Below are 15,728 nucleotides of genomic sequence, written 5' to 3'. Positions count from 1 at the left end.
TCAGCAAAACTCTTCACATTTTTCCATACTATACCCCTTCTGTCAGTTTTTTTTATTCACACACTTATCCTGTCTATGTCTGTCTGTAACCTACTTATGTCCTCTTTACTACATACTTTCTTCTCTTTCTTTATGTCATGTGCAAATATAACTACCATGGCTCTCCCCTTGTCTAAATAACTGAAATATATTAAAAAAAAAGCTGAGGTCCAGGATCCGATGGAACTCCACTTTTCAATCAGAAAAAGACCCATTTATGCATATTGCAGCAACATCTGGGCAATATACAGGCTTGGGTTAACAAGTGGCAAGTAACAAGTAACAAGTAGGCAGCACGGTGGCACAGTGATTAGCACTGCTGCCTCACAGCGTCAGAGATCCGGGTTCAATTCCCGACTCAGGCGACTGACTGTGTGGAGTTTGCACATTCTCCCCGTGTCTGCATGGGTTTCCTCCGGGTGCTCCGGTTTCCTCCCACAGTCCAAAGATGTGCAGGTCAGGTGAATTGGCCATGCTAAATTGCCCATGGTGTTAGGTAAAGGGGTAAATGTAGGGGTATGGGTGGGTTGCGCTTCGGCGGGTCAGTGTGGACTTGTTGGGCCGAAGGGCCTGTTTCCACACTGTAAATAATCTAATCTAATCTAAAAAAAACATTTGCACCACCCAAGTGCCAGGCAATGAATACTTCCGATAAAAGACAATCTAACCATCACTCATTGACATTCAATGACATTACCATTACTGAATTCTGATTATCAACATCCTTGTGTAACCATTGACCAGAAATTGGACTGAACTAGCTAAATATGGTACTATGGCAGATTAGAGTTTGGGAATTCTGTGGTGAGTAATTCACCTCTTGATTCTACACAGCATGTCCATGATCTACTAAGTACATGTCAGGGGTCTGATGGAAGACTGTCCACTTGCCTGGATGAATGCAGCTCCAACAACAACCAATAAGCTTGACAACATCCAGGCAATACATACTTGTGGCAACATATCCACAAGTATTCACATCCCTCCACCAGTGACACACAATAAACAGAAGGGTGTACTATCTATAAGATATATTGTAGAAATTCACCAAGGCTTATTAAATCTTAAACAGCACTTTCTAAACCATTGCTATTACTGTTGAAAAGGACAAGGGCAGCTGAGACAAGGTAACACCACCACCTGCAAGTTCCCCTCTAAGCCACTCAACATGCTGACTTGAAAATATGTCACTGTTTCTTCAGTGTTGCTGGATCAAAATTTGGAACTCCCTAACAGCATTGTAGGTCTTCCTACTGCAAATAGACTGCAGAAGTTCAAGAAGTCTGCTTACTACCAGCTTTTTAAGAGCAATTCAAGTTAGATAATAAATTCTAGCACAGCCAACAAAACCTCTATTCTATGAATGAATGAGAAAAAAAGTGTTCTTTTCTGCCAGACAGGCAATATTTTATCCAAACTAATGTTGCCCCAGATACAATGAGCTTTTAGTTTTTACAATGATCTTTGATGTGGCAACTTATCAATTGCCTTTTGAAAATTCAAGTGTAACATTTTTACAGGCTTCCCTTTGTCCTTAATGAACACCAATAAATTAGCTTAATATGATTTAGTTTTTGCAAAATCATGCTGAATGGTCTATATCTCTTTACTGATTAATTCTAAGATCTTCTTCATGCCAATTGTCAAACTAACCGGCCCCCGGATTTTCTTTTTCTGTCTCCCTTCTTGAAAAGTGGGCTTATATTTGCTCCATTCCTGTCTGAAGTAACTTTTCCAGAAGCTAGACAATTTTGTGAAATAGCATCAATGCACTTAATGTCTCATCAGCCACTTTTTTTTAAGATCCTAAGTTTAGTTACCTATTGCACTTGGTATTCTTAAGCAGTTTTGCATCCAAATACTAAGCAAGTCTGAACCTATTTAGCTTTCGAAGTTACACAAGATAGAGTTATTTCAGACTAGTGTGGCTATTAAATTTTAGATTTAAAATTTATAATGTTGCAATTTCTTCACCTGTTATCCAAATAACAGAGAAGATACTGTTCCTAAAATGTGCAGTGAGGGTAGTTGATATAATTTAGAAAACCAAAACTTCAGATGCTGAGTTAAGAGGTAGGGTCACACTTATACACATGTTCAACAAGTGTATCACGTAAACTATGCATTCTTCCTCTACAAGTGTGGAGAAGATGATACCAATCTAAATCATTATATCTGCTACTCATGGTGATTCTTTTTAGATTGATGAAAATATACTTGAGCATTTTTTTAACTTATCTTGACTCTCTTTTGTTCTTTAGCAATATTTTTTCTCTTTTAGTTCTTTCTTTTCTGTGCTGCCTTTATTAACTATTGCATAGATTCCATTATTTTATTAAAATTGCATAGAATAAGCTCCTGTGCCTATCAATATTTTTGTCAATGCAGCCATTGTCAGATATACATTTTGTAACTTCTAAATAACTTTATGCTGCAATTATTTCAGACCTGAACCGTCTTCTCTGAGCTGAATTTCCAGGATAATTTCCTGATCCTGCCTTTCTAAATGTATGTTAGGTATATTATTATATCTTGTATTCCAAACTTTCTCTGATGCACTAACTGCAACTGTTTCTGATTCCCTATAGTAGTGGCATAAGAGATGACATAATACCTTTAAAATTGCATCTTTTGTTGTTGTCAGCAATTTCATTTAGTGTTCTTTCCTTTTATTAAAACATGCTGGCTGTATTTCCATTTTCTATGTTAAATTCTAGTCTTTAAGGAAACAAATGGAGAGTGATAGTTTAGATACCTATTGCACCTGGTATTCTTAAGTAGTCTTGCACCCAAATAATAACCAGGTCTGAATCTGCTAAGCTTTCAATGTTGCAAAAGATTGAGTTTTTTCAAACCAGTATGTCTATTAAATTTTAGATTTAAAATTTATAATGTTGAGCTTTCTTTGCTGTAATTGCCAATAATCTTGAATCTCCAGATGTCAATGACTTTACCACAAAACAACACATGCTGAGGGATGTATTATTTATGCGCGTCCACAAGACTGGGGACTTCTTATCTAAGCAGCACATTCTGTCCTTGTTTTCTCTCAACCATCCTAATTTTAGTTCTTTGACCTTTTTACCACAAAGTCACTTTTAAAAAGAAAATTACATGTTAACAATTCTAATATAGTGGCCAACTTGTCTGTAAATTACCTAACAACAAATACATTTCCAATTTTGTTTGCAATATATATTGTTATGGACCAGGCCTGACCCCTCAAAACATTTTTAAGCAGGTAGCCCAGACCATAACTTTTGCTATTTGTTTTGGTAAGTGTATAGTGGATATTCCTGGTGTGAATTAGCTGATCTGACTGCCAAATTTTAAACAAACAGCATTTATTTACAAAATTACTGATTGAAACACGAAGAACAGAAAATAGAATACCGGATAACTTATCCTATCCAATAACCCGACAGACTATCCTGACTTAATTATTCTGGAAATAATTGCAACCATCCCAATAAACACATCCCTTAGCACAAACAGTATAAATGAAACAAACTAGGGCTTACAGTCTTGAAAGAGAGAGAGAGACAGAGAGAGTACCTGGCTGGACTTGCTCCAGCAGTCTTTTTTCACACACACTGCTATGGAACTGAATCAAACGAAGGCTAGTGAAGAGGCGTGATGTCGAGAAGAGGCAAAGGAGGCAAAGGTCTGGAGAAAGGTGGATCAAAGTGGTGCCACAAAGTGCTCCGTGATAACATCCAGGTAATCACAAAACCAGCCATCCGGCGCCTGGCTCAGCATAGTGGGTTCTGGATCAGTGGTGCTGGAAGAGCACAGCAATTCAGGCAGCATCCGAGGACAGGCAAAATCGACGTTTCGGGCAAAAGCCCTTCATCAGGAATAAAGGCAGAGAGCCTGAAGCGTGGAGAGATAAGCTAGAGGAGGGTGGGGGTGGGGAGAGAGTAGCATAGAGTACAATAGGTCAGTGGGGAAGGAGATGAAGGTGATAGGTCAGGGAGGAGAGGGTGGAGTGGATAGGTGGAAAAGGAGCTGGGCAGGTCGGACAAGTCCGGACAAGTGAGGGGATCGAGTTGCTGGAGGTTAGAAACTAGGATGAGGTGGGGGAAGGGAAATGAGGAAACTGTTGAAATCCACATTGGTGCCCTGGGGTTGAAGTGTTCCGAGGCGGAAGATGAGGCGTTCTGCCCAGCTCCTTTTCCACCTATCCACTCCACCCTCTCCTCCCTGACCTATCACCTTCATCTCCTTCCCCACTGACCTATTGTACTCTATGCTACTCTCTCCCCACCCCCACCCTCCTCTAGCTTATCTCTCCACGCTTCAGGCTCTCTGCCTTTATTCCTGATGAAGGGCTTTTGCCCGAAACGTCGATTTTGCCTGTCCTCGGATGCTGCCTGAATTGCTGTGCTCTTCCAGCACCACTGATCCAGAATCTGGTTTCCAGCATCTGCAGTCATTGTTTTTATCAGCATAGTGGGGTCAAGCGCATCTCAGGCTTAATCGACGAGGAGACCCGTGGGGAGTTGAAGGTTTTCTTGGAGAATGTGATCTGGGATGCAGTCTCCATTGGAGGAAGGCTAATTTTGACGGTATTAGGCATGAACTTTCAAAAGCTGATTGGGGGCAGATAAAGGGACTGTTGGAAAATGGGACGCCTTCAGAAATTTGATAACGAGAGTCCAGAGACAGTATATTCCTGATAGGGTGAAAGGAAAAGCTGGTAAGTGTAGGGAATGCTGGATGACTAGAGAAATTGAGGGTTTGGTTAAGAAAAATAAGGAAGCATATGTCAGGTATAGACAGGATAGATCGAGTGAATCCTTTGAAGAGTATAAAGGCAGTAGGTATATACTTAAGAGGGAAATCAGGCAGACAAAAAAGCAATATGAGAAAGCTTTGGCAAATAGACTTAAGGAGAATCCAAAGGGTTTTTACAAATACATTAAGGGCAAAAGGGTAACTAGGGCCCCTCAAAGATCAGAAAGATGACCTTTGTGTGGAGCCACAGGAGATGGGGGAGATACTAAATGAGTACTTTGCATCAGTGTTTACTGTGGAAAAGGATATGGAAGATATACAATATAGGGAAATAGATGGTGACAGTGGAAGTGCTGGATGTCTTGAAACGCATAAAAGTGGATAAATCCCCAAGACCTTATCAGATATATCCTAGAACTCTGTGGAAAGCCAGGGAAGTGATTGCTGGACCTCTTGCTGTGATATTTGTATCATTGATAGTCACAGGTGAGGTGCCAGGAGACTCCAGGTTGGGTAACATGGTGTCAGTGTTTAATAAAGGTGGTAAGGACAAGCCAGGGAACTATGGACGAGTGAGCCTGACGTCGGTGGTGGGCAAGTTGTTGGAGGGAATCCTGAGGGACAGGATGTACATGTATTTGGAAAGGCAAGGACTGATTAGGGATAGTCAACATGCTTTGTGCATGGGAAATCATGTCTCACAAACTTGATTGAGTTTTTTGAAGAAGTAGCAAAGAGGATTGATGAGGGCAGAGCAGTAGACGTGATCTATATGGATTTCAGTAAGGTATTCAACAAGGTTCCCCATGGAAGACTGGTGAGCAAGGTTAGATCTCATGGAATACAGGAAGAACTAGCCATTTGGATGCAGAACTGGCTCAAAAGTAGAAGATGGAGGATTGTTTTTCAGACTGGAGGTCTGTGACCAGTGGAGTGCCACAAGGATCGGTAGTGGGGTCCCCTAATTTTTGTCATTTATATAGATGATTTGGATGTGAGCATAAGAGGTATAGTTAGTAAGTTTGCAGATGTGGTGGACAGCAAAGAAGGTAACCTCAGATTACAATAGGATCTTGATCAGATGGGCCAATGGGCTGAGGAGTGGCAGATGGTGTTTAATTTAAGTATCTGTGAGGTGCTGCATTTTGGGAAAGCAAATCTTAGCAGGATTTATACACTTAATGGTAAGGTCCTCGGGAGTGTTGCTGAACAAAGAGACTTTGGAATGCTGGTTCATAGCTCCTTGAAAGTAGAGTTGCAGGTAAATAGAATAGTAAAGAAGGCATGTGGTATGCTTTCCTTTATTGGTGAGAGTATTGAATACAAGAGTTGGGAGGTCATGTTGTGGCTGTACAGGACTTTGTTAGGCCACTTTTGAAGTATTGCATGCAATTCTGGTCTCCTTCCTATCGGAAAGATGTTGTGAAACTAGAAAGAGTTCAGAAAAGATTTACAAGGATGTTGCCAGGGTTGGAGGGTTTGAGCTATGGGGAGAGGTTGAATCGACTGGGGCTGTTTTCCCGAGAGCGTCGGAGGCTGAGGGGTGACCTTATAGAGGTTTATAATATCATGAGGAGCATGGATAGGATAAATAGACAAAATCTTTTCCATGGGTGGAGGAGTCCAGAACTAGAGGGCATAGGTCTAGAGTGAGAGAGGAAAGATATAAAATAGACCTAAGGGGCAACTTTTTCACGCAGACAGTGGTATGAGTATGGAATGAGCAGCCAGAGGAAGTGGCGAAAGCTAGTACAATTGTAACATTTAAAAGGCATCTGGATGGGGATATGAATAGGAAGGGTTTGGAGGGATGTGGGCTGGACGCTGCCAGGTGGGACTAGACTGGGTTGGAATATCTGACAGCATAGACGAGTTGGACTGAAGGGTCTGTTTCTGTGTTGATCATCTCAATGACCCTCTGACTCTAGCTACATAGCTAGCTGGCCACTCCCCTTTGATTTTACCAGTTTTTTAAAGACATGAACGTCCTAGGCTTGAGGCATTACCTGTTAGGGGTAAACAAAAAGGGCCCAATAAACCTTGCAAATCCAGCCTCGTTGGAGCCTGGTCAATTACCCCTTCTCTGGAGAAAATACTTAAGCGCATCATAACATTGCAAAAAAGACCAACATTATGACAATATTAATTTGCAAAGAAGATTGAACTGAGATAAAGATGAGACTTTCTGGGAGAAAACACATAAAATGAGTACTTGGAAAGATAATCCAGGATTCAATTGCATGTTTCTACTTAGTCTCTTATCAAATGACAGACACAGAATGAGTCTTTTATTACAATGACCAATGTTTACGTTTTACTAGTGATTAGAAAATGACTTCTTCTTTATTCATGCATGGGATGTGGGCATCATGGGCCAGGCCAGCATTTATTGCCCATCCCTAATTGCCCTACAAGGCAGTTAAGAGTCAGCCACATTCTGTGAGTCTGGAGTTACATGTAGGCCAGACCAGGTGTGATGATGCTGCTTCTTTAACAATGTTATGTTGCCCTTGGCTTTTTTCAAAAGTGTTGTATGAGGCAGAGCTGCCAAGAGGTCTGGCTTGGATGGGTTTTAAGGCTAATTTGATTTTTGGTAACAGATACTGCCTCAGGAAAAAGGCTTTCAAATTAAAAAGAACACTTATATAATGAAAGGGGAGTGGCGAGTTCTCCCAGATCAGCATTTCTCTGGTTTGGTTTTGTAGTGTTTGGCTTTAGGTTTTAGCAGTCTGGCTGTTCAGAGAAAAGTTAGTCAGGTTTGAAACTGCTGGTCTAAAAACAGTTACATGAATGAACGTGCTCCATGCTGAATCTCTGCCATCCCTCTCTCTCTCTCCTGTAAGATCCTGTGTTTGATTTTACCTTTTGTGCCAAGGGGTGCTTATGGGAATTGTTGAAGGAATTTGGAACAGCATCATTAAATTGGGATAATCTGTTAGGTTTTTGGATAGGTTAAGTTGTTCTATATTCTGTTCTCTTTTGTTTGTGCTTCATTTGGTAACCTTGCAAATAAATTCTGTTTTGTTTAAAACTAAGTCATTGGGCCAGCTGCATCACTCCCTGAATATCCACTGTACACCTGCTTAAACGACTAGCAAAGTTAGTGTCTGGGCTAGTTTCTTGAAATGTTTTGAGGTGGTCTGGCCTGATCCACAGTTAAGGACGGCAGATTTCTTTCCCTAAAGGACATTAGTGAACCAGTGTGTTTTTTTTCCAAAAATCGACAATGGTTTCATGGTCATCATTACACTCTTAATTCCACTCTTTTGTTGGATTTAATATTTGGACTGTCTTTTGGACAAGGGCAAAATCAACATCACAATTAGAAAATAACATTTCCAACCCAAGTAGAACATATCGGTCACATTAAAACATCAGCTCCCCATTTAATCAATGTTGACTTGTATTTAATTTTATATATATATATATATATATATATATATAAAATCTGCCAAATAAAGGCATGGCATGTTTTACGGTAATTCAGGAAGCCAGTTCTGGCGTTTGCACATACTCATGAAAACCTGCAGAGGTTGTGGTATAAATTGCTGTACTCCTCCAAAAGCTTTGCAACACTGGTCTCTCATCAAAAAGATTGAAATCCATGTTAGGGTTGTGAGGTTACAGCAGAATAGGTTAGCATGAATGCATTCAGGTTTAAGTGAATCTTTAATGGCATGATAAAAAATCTAATTGCTGTCAAACCACTTCAATGGCTCCAAAAATTTCATTTAATAAGTCTGGAATCTTATTCCTTCAGATTTCAATTAATGTGGAAGATGTTAAAATTAAAAATTGTTTGTTTTGGTTTTACTTCTAATCACTATTTTCCTTCTTCCGCTTCATTTCATTTTCTGTACATGATTTTACAATTAATCGAACATTATACTTCATACTTCCTTGTTTAGACTCTGTATATGTCACTGGCAATTTTTCAGTTTGATTAGTTGCAGAACCACACTATTGATTACTCTGCTCACAGATGCCACAAATCCACTAGATATGATATCACACAGAATCAAATGTTTGCTGGCAGCTAGTCTCCATTGAGAAGCTGCAGGCAGTTGTCAGTAAAGTAAGTGGAGAGCACTATTCTTTTACGGATGGTTACAAAACCCAGGCAAACTTGTTTACCTTAACCTCAGCTCCATGTGTTAAGGACTTTACCCATCCCTGACTACAGCAACAAATACTTTAATACAATAGCTTCAACATGGTGAAAAAAATGTTTTAACTTATACAGACATATTATTATGTATAATATGTTTTTGATTTTATCCATACTATAGCTAATGTTATAACCATAACTATTATTCTCATAATTTACATACTTTTCTTGATTTCATGATTTCCTTCCAGTGGTGATGTGAGATCTGCACTCTTGTGTGTGAACAGCAACATGTTTTACTGAATGTAACTACATTCTAATGATAATGAAAAAGCACATCTTACTTGGAGCATTACAGAAGGCCCCAGTTCCCTGCGATCTGGTATCACTATGACATAGTTTCCTTTTGCACATGCTCAGTAGCTATATGCAGAGTTGAGATACAATTTCCTTTACTCTATACTTTAACTATTGCCAATGCTTAACCTTATTAAGCTTCTTCAAAGTCCTCAGACTTGCTCAATTGTATTGGATTTTCTGGGAGATCCTGGTACAAGATCCTGATTTGACGATCGATAAACCAATAACCCAGGTCATTGTGTACTCAGAATAATCTGGGTGGTTTCACAGCACCTTTTATGTACCAGAAAATATTCTGTTGGGTAAATAATTTCATTGGGATCTTTGGTCAGACAGGAATTAAATGTGACTGAGAGAACCAAGTAAAATATGCTGAACAGAACTGGCTGCTAGGGAAGTAAGGCAGAAATGGAAAAAGTTATAGCATTGACACATCCTTCCTGCCAGGACTGTACAGCTTAATCATGAATGACAACAGTAACTTGAACTACATTCACCAACATTCCCTTCATGTTGGATTGGTGTGCTATCAAGCAGCTATCTTCGCTATTCATATCCAGACCCACAAACTTAGCAGTCTGGATTTCCAAGAGAGCAGTGAGACCTTTGATGAAACTGTTTATTTTCCAATGGAAGTTGTGTTTTTTATTTATGTACATTTTTCAGCCTTCTGTACTGTGATACTTTAAAGTCTTTATCTGAGTCATCCATAGCAGAATTTGTATCTGACCCATCCTCCAGTGAGCTGGAGTGTGTGCCATCCTTTCCTTTGATCATATACACCATATACAGTTCCCCTATCTTTCCAAAGTGGCAGCTTTCATTCTCATCAACACAATAGTTTTTGCCCAGGTGGCCAATGCTGTGTTAAGCATTGAATGGATGAATGGAGAACTGTAGTTCAACTTATTCTTGTCACTCATGATTTAATTGTACAGTCTCAACAAGAAAGATAAGTCAATGCTGTGGTCTCCTCTCCTTTTCCTTCACTTCCTCCTCACTCTTTTGGCAACTGGTTAGCTGATTCATTAGCCCCATTCTTGCATGGTGGTTTCTGCTGCATTTGCTGCAGAGAAAGATGGTGGGCTGAAAACAATTCTCTCTGGGCCCTCCTTTTGACTCGCCTCTTCCTATGTCCTTCCAAATAGTCAGCCTCCAGAGGACACCATTGTCACTTGACTATCTTCCAGATGCTAGTGTCAATGTCTGTCACCTTTTTTAGAACCTTACCATTTCCAGGAGATTGTAACTCAGTGGCCAGTTCATCAGACAGATGCCCTTCCATCATTTGCTTATCATGTATTTGATGAATATAGCTGACAGAGCAGACATCACTGGCTTAGCAATGACTGTGTGCTATGGAATAAGGAGACTACAGAGTCTCTGAGCTGATAACCTAGTCCTGTCAAAAAGTATTGAGGATACACAATAGAAGCAGCATTGTGGAAACTGTTTAGCCTTTTCTATGACCAATATATGTTACTCGAGTGCTCACTGGTGTTGAGTGAACTGAGGATGCAGGCTTGGTAAATCCATAAATTTGATTTCCTCAGTCAGGTTGCTATTGTTCCATACTTCTTTCCTCAGCTTAGATGCGACAATTCCAACTTTTTTGATGTGTGAATATTGATTTCAGCATCAAATGGCAGATTGCTGGTGCTTGTAAAATAATGGATCAAATAGCTTCTCTGTCATTAGAGGGAGAGAGAGAGAGAAAGAGAAAGAGAGATGATGGTGGTTAAACCTGAGGGTCATCATGCCTTGGGTGAGGTTGAGAAGGAGCATCCTTCATCGTAATCTCAGCTGATGCAGGAGTTGAACCCACATTATTGGTATCATTCTGGATCAGTCATCCAGCAAATTGAGCAAATGCCTCCGGATGTTTTTAAAAATCACACTGCCTCCCGCTGAAACCCAGGAGGAATCACTCCTGCCTTGATTCGCCAATTCAACAGCCAACCAGCTGTCAACCTAAACTGAGCAACAACTCAGTGCCACTTTATTTACAGTGCCCTTAGATCAGTAATTACGTTACATCATTTTCTAAATCAGTTCCCAACAGCAAACATCTGCCTTTATTCATTTCTCCTTTAAAAAAAGTGATTTTTCAAAGTCCAACTCTTAACCTTATCTCAAAATTCCAAACTAAAAAAAATGAGAAACATAAAACTTAAATAGTAAGGGCCTCTATATTAAATTGGCTATTCCTGCTCACATGATCAAATACTTTGGTAAGAACTTTGAAGATAGTTTATTACGGATATATTCTTTTTTCATGGCATTTCTCTTCAGTGAGAAATCATGTCAGTTGTAAATCTTCCAGTTCTGAAATTACACTGGGTTTTGGGATAGATACATTCAACCAGGATTTGCAGTTTGATAAGGGAAACACTGGCAAACACTTCTCCCTTGATCTTAGTAATAAATTTTGCAATTGCTGCAGTCCCCCTGGTTTTCCTACAGGTTCATAACTTTTGCATTTCTGGTTTGACTGAAAAGGTTTCATGTGTTATATTCTAATTCTGTGCAAACCAGGGAGTGATTTGCATAACAGTCAGTACTATGGTAGCTTTTTGTTTATAATGCTGTTTATCTTACCTGTATAAATTACACTTATGCCTCAAAGGTATATCTTGTTTAAATCTCTGATTGATGACGCTATAATCCCAACTGATGGTACTACTGTAAAGTCAGATCCCAGAATTGAACCTAGCTTAATAAATCATAAATTAATTTTTTTAGTTGATTTGTTAACATGGTGCTTAATCACTGAAACTCATTCTGACAAAGCTGCAGATGTTCATTAACAGAATGTAAGTTTCTGAAACAAAAAAAGATAAATAAACTAAGTTAAATAATGTAGAAGACAATTTGCAAAAGTCTTGATACAAGCAGCACATCAAAGTTCAACTTGTTTCCAATACTGTCTGTTTCAGAGACATAGATTTAGAGAAATCATTCTTCTATCTCAACTCAGAGTCAGAAAAAAATAATTGCCTTAAACTGTTTACACTGCTTGTCATAAACACAACAATATAAATATCTTATTGATTAACACCACTGGGGTCTGCTTGGCACTTGTCATATATCTTCTCAGAATTGATATGTTTAGGTTACTTTCCAAATTTATTTTAAAAATAAAATTTCTCAGAACAAGTTAATATCTGTCTGCTTGTGTTTTAAAACACAAGACTCCAAAATATTTTATACATAGAGTCATAGCATCATAGAGACATACAGTACAGAAACAGATCCTTCGGTCCAACTCATCCATGTCAACCAGATATCCTAAACTAATCTAGTCCTGTTGTCAGCACTTGGCCCATATCCATCTAAACCCTTCCTATCCATGTATACATCCAGATGCTTTGTAAATGTTGAAATTGTACCAGCCTCCACCACTTCCTCTAGCAGCTCATTCTTTACACCTTCTGTGTGAAAATGTTGCCCCTTAGGTCTCTCCTAAATTTTTCCCATCTCACTCTAAACCTATCCCCTCTAGTTTTGGATTCCCTCACCCCAGGGAAAAGACCTAGTCTATTTGCCCTATCCGTGCCCCTCATGATTTTATAAACCTCTATCAGTTCACCCCTCAGCCTTTGATTCTCCAGGGAAAACAGCTCCAGTCTAATCAGCCTCTCCCTACACCTCATGCCCTCCAACCCTTGCAACATCCTTGTGAATCTTTTCTGAACACTTTCAAATTTCATTCTTCCTACAGGATGGAGGCCAGATTTGCATACAATATTCCAAAAGTGGCCTAACCAATGTCCTGTGCAGCCACAACACGACCTCCCAAATCCTATACTTGATGCACTGACCAATAAAGGCAAGTGTACCAAACGCATTGTTTACTATCTTGTCTACCTGCGACTGTACTTTCATGGAACTATGAACCTGCATTCTAAGATCTCTTTGTTCCGCAACACTCTCCAGGATCTTACCAATATAAGTCCTGCCATGATTTGCCTTTCCAAAATGCAGCACCTCACATTTATCTAAATTAAACTCCATCTGCCACTCCTCGGCCCATTGGCCCATCTGTTCAAGATCCAGTTGTACTTTAAGGTAACCTTCTTTGCTGTGCACTATACCTTTCATCTTTTGTCACAGTGGCCATGAGGGTAAGATCAAGTGATGGTTTCTCTTCAAATTCAATGTTTTCATTTTCTTGTACTGATCAGAGATGCACTGGCTTTTGAAAAAGGATTGGGCCAGGGATGAAGTAAGAAGTCTACGTGTATGCCACCAGCATATTCCCAAAATTGTGGAATGAAGGAGAATCTAAAAGACAGAAGAAAGATTAAGAATGCAAATGCCCCCATCATCGAGTCATGCAGTGTCACTAGTGACTCTAATCTCAGCAATGCTCTGTCCCATGATGGTAAACATTATTTGTTTTTAGATTAGATTACTTACAGTGTGGAAACAGGCCCTTCGGCCCAACAAGCCCACACCGACCCTCCAAAGAGCAACCCACCCAGACCCATTCCCCTACATTTACCCTTTCACCTAACACTACGGGCAATTTAGCATGGCCAATTCACCTAACCTGGACATTTTTGGACTGTGGGACGAAACCGGAGCAAACCCACGCAGACACCGGAGCAAACTCCACATAAACAGTTGCCTGAGGTGAGAATTGAACCCGGGTCTCTGGCACTGTGAGGCAGCAGTGAAAACCATCGTGCCACCGTGCCACCCATGATGATTTTTTTTCCATGACGATTTTATTCAAGCAAGCTGGCAAGTTCTCTTTCTCCTGGGGTTGCAGATTGTCTCTCGTTCTCTCCACCTCATATTATAAATCTGTGGTACCACTCTGGTAAATTAAGCCACCTTGATAGAATTCTTCCTGATACCACTCTAGCAGTCACAACAAATCCTTCTTTCAAGTACTGCTATTTAGCCTCATTGTCCACAGAGTTCAAACAATGAAAAACAGATCTGAGGATGGTATGAATCAACTCGCCATAATTTGCATAGCTTTTTCATAAATGTAAGATACCAAGGTGACCCCCTAATGAATAAACTGTGATGGTACTGTGCCTTTAAGAGAGACTTGTTCTGTGCTGTTTCTCTGCAAAGAGGTATTACCACAGTGGTGTTGGAATGTTTGCTTCAGAAGCAACAGCTTTGAGCTCCCAGAGCTTTTTTGAGTAGGTGGAGTCAGGCGCACACAGACCTAGAGTTTTAGTTTTGTTTTCAGTTGGGGTTTGGAGATGGCTGTTGAAGCTGATCGATGTAGATCTCTCTCTGCTTCAGAAAAAAAGCTTGAGTCCTCCTCTGCTACTATATTGTTTGTTTCAGAGTTCCTTTCTCCTGGACTGGAAAGGAAATAACGCACAAGGAGATTCTGTTTTGCTGAATTCGCCTTTGCCCAAGTAAGTGTTTATGGGATGCTGCTATATTGGAACAGTTGCTGATTAGTAATACATAATGTATTATTTAATTAAGTATTTTAATGGAGTTAAAGTTATGCCAATTCTTTTATTTTGTTCGTATTTTCACTGTGTTGCAAGAATAAAGCAACGGTGGACCAACTGAATCATATTTGGAATGTAGCACCTTACACTTCCTTTAAATAAAATAAAAAGTTAGGGTCGAGGTTATGCCTTTGTTATATTTTGAGGGAATTTGGTTTGGCCCATGACAAAAGAAAAATCTGAAATAGTCGCTACATTAGCTTGAATGGAATTTGAATATGAACCAACTGTTGGAAAAATGACAGATATAATGTAAAATGGTACAAACCGAATCTGTAGGACACTGATGCACAAATAGTTTGGTGTTGTAAGACATACTGTTGAGTTTACTTTGCAGCCTTGTAAACCATCCCCAGGTGTTGGAAAATATTCACTATAAATAGGAACAAAGCCTCCTGTCAGAAGAGTATTATATCCTGTGTTGACAGTTGGAGTATTATTTACATGTCTTTTGTTTGGAAGAAACACCATTAAGCATTCTGAAAATCTTTAAAATATTCTATTTCACAAGAGGGCAGAAATGACTCAAAAGTGGAATTTTACACAACACAGAAAAGGTGTAGGATGTAGCTGAGAGGTGATGGGGTTAAGAGAACTACTTTTTTAGTGTTAAATATTTAGTCAAAATAAACACATCAAGCTTTTTGATTTGTTAAAGCTTAATGTATCTTGGTCATTTAAAGAATTCTACTGGCTGATTTAAGAATTTATAGATAAATGTCTGCTTGTTTATCATAGAACAGTTTCAGTGCATCAACAAACATTTTGGCAATGAGATATGATTTGAGAATTAAAGCACATATTGTGTCTAAACCTAGGTAAATACACTGCATTTAGAAGGCCTGCAGTTTTTGATTCATACATGCTCACCTTTAAAACTTGTAGCACTGAAACAAGGGGTGTTTTAAGGGGGTATATTAGCTCAAAAAGCTAATAAGCAATATTTCTGTGAATATGTGCCCCTATGAAGACAAAGTACTAAGCTGATTATTTACATC

General features: G+C 39.4%; 1 protein-coding gene across 5 annotated transcripts in view; it reads left to right on the top strand.

Annotated features, from left to right (window-relative positions):
• Positions 1-15,728, top strand: part of LOC122561056 (beta-1,3-galactosyl-O-glycosyl-glycoprotein beta-1,6-N-acetylglucosaminyltransferase-like) — a 123,506-nt gene that overhangs the window by 4,068 nt on the left and 103,710 nt on the right. For 2 of the 5 annotated variants that reach the window (XM_043712424.2, XM_043712415.2), the window contains exon 2: positions 14,555-14,628. The exons of 2 other annotated variants lie outside the window; for them this stretch is intronic. The gene's annotated coding sequence lies outside the window, so the exon portion shown is untranslated. Of the gene's footprint in view, positions 1-13,293; positions 13,313-14,554; positions 14,629-15,728 lie in introns of those variants that run through there. One more of the 5 variants, XM_087997816.1, reaches the window with a different exon arrangement.

Source organism: Chiloscyllium plagiosum, unplaced genomic scaffold, assembly GCF_037043375.1.
Source record: "Chiloscyllium plagiosum isolate Xiang-an unplaced genomic scaffold, Cpla_swu_hap1 HiC_scaffold_2, whole genome shotgun sequence".
Lineage (NCBI taxonomy): Eukaryota > Metazoa > Chordata > Chondrichthyes > Orectolobiformes > Hemiscylliidae > Chiloscyllium > Chiloscyllium plagiosum.
This window is presented reverse-complemented; position numbering and strand designations above follow the sequence as displayed.